The 364-nt window shown below is 41.2% G+C and overlaps 1 long non-coding RNA gene across 1 annotated transcript in view; it reads right to left on the bottom strand.

The window, feature by feature from the left end:
• Nucleotides 1–358, bottom strand: part of LOC108447595 — a 4,463-nt gene extending 4,105 nt beyond the window's left edge. The window contains exon 1 of the long non-coding RNA XR_001863252.1: nt 198–358. This is a non-coding gene — a long non-coding RNA (uncharacterized LOC108447595). The remainder of the gene's footprint in view (nt 1–197) is intronic.
• Nucleotides 359–364: the final 6 nt, after the last annotated feature.

The raw sequence follows: 364 nt of genomic DNA on the forward strand, positions 1-364 counted from the left end.
GGAAAATCTCATTTGCCTCAGAAATGGCCGATTTCCCCGAGGAAATGTTCGAATTTCCCCGAGGAAATGTTCAATTTCCCTCAGGAACGTTCGATTTTACCTCATCAATGTCTCGTTTCTCTTTGAGACGTCCGATTTGTCTCAAAAATGTTTGATTTCCCTTAACAAGTGTCCGATTTGCCTCGAAAATGTCCTACCTCATCAATGTCTTACTTCCCTCAGAAATGTCCCGTTTGTCTCAAAAAATGCTTCACTTCCCCTCAGAAATGTCCGGTTTTACCTCAGAAATGTCGCATTTCCCTTAGAAATGTCCGGTTTTACCTCAGAAATGTCTCATTCCCTCACAAAAATCTCCTTTTATTCA

The sequence above is a fragment of the Corvus brachyrhynchos genome, unplaced genomic scaffold (assembly GCF_000691975.1).
Source record: "Corvus brachyrhynchos isolate BGI_N302 unplaced genomic scaffold, ASM69197v1 scaffold1206, whole genome shotgun sequence".
Taxonomy (NCBI): Eukaryota; Metazoa; Chordata; class Aves; order Passeriformes; family Corvidae; genus Corvus; species Corvus brachyrhynchos.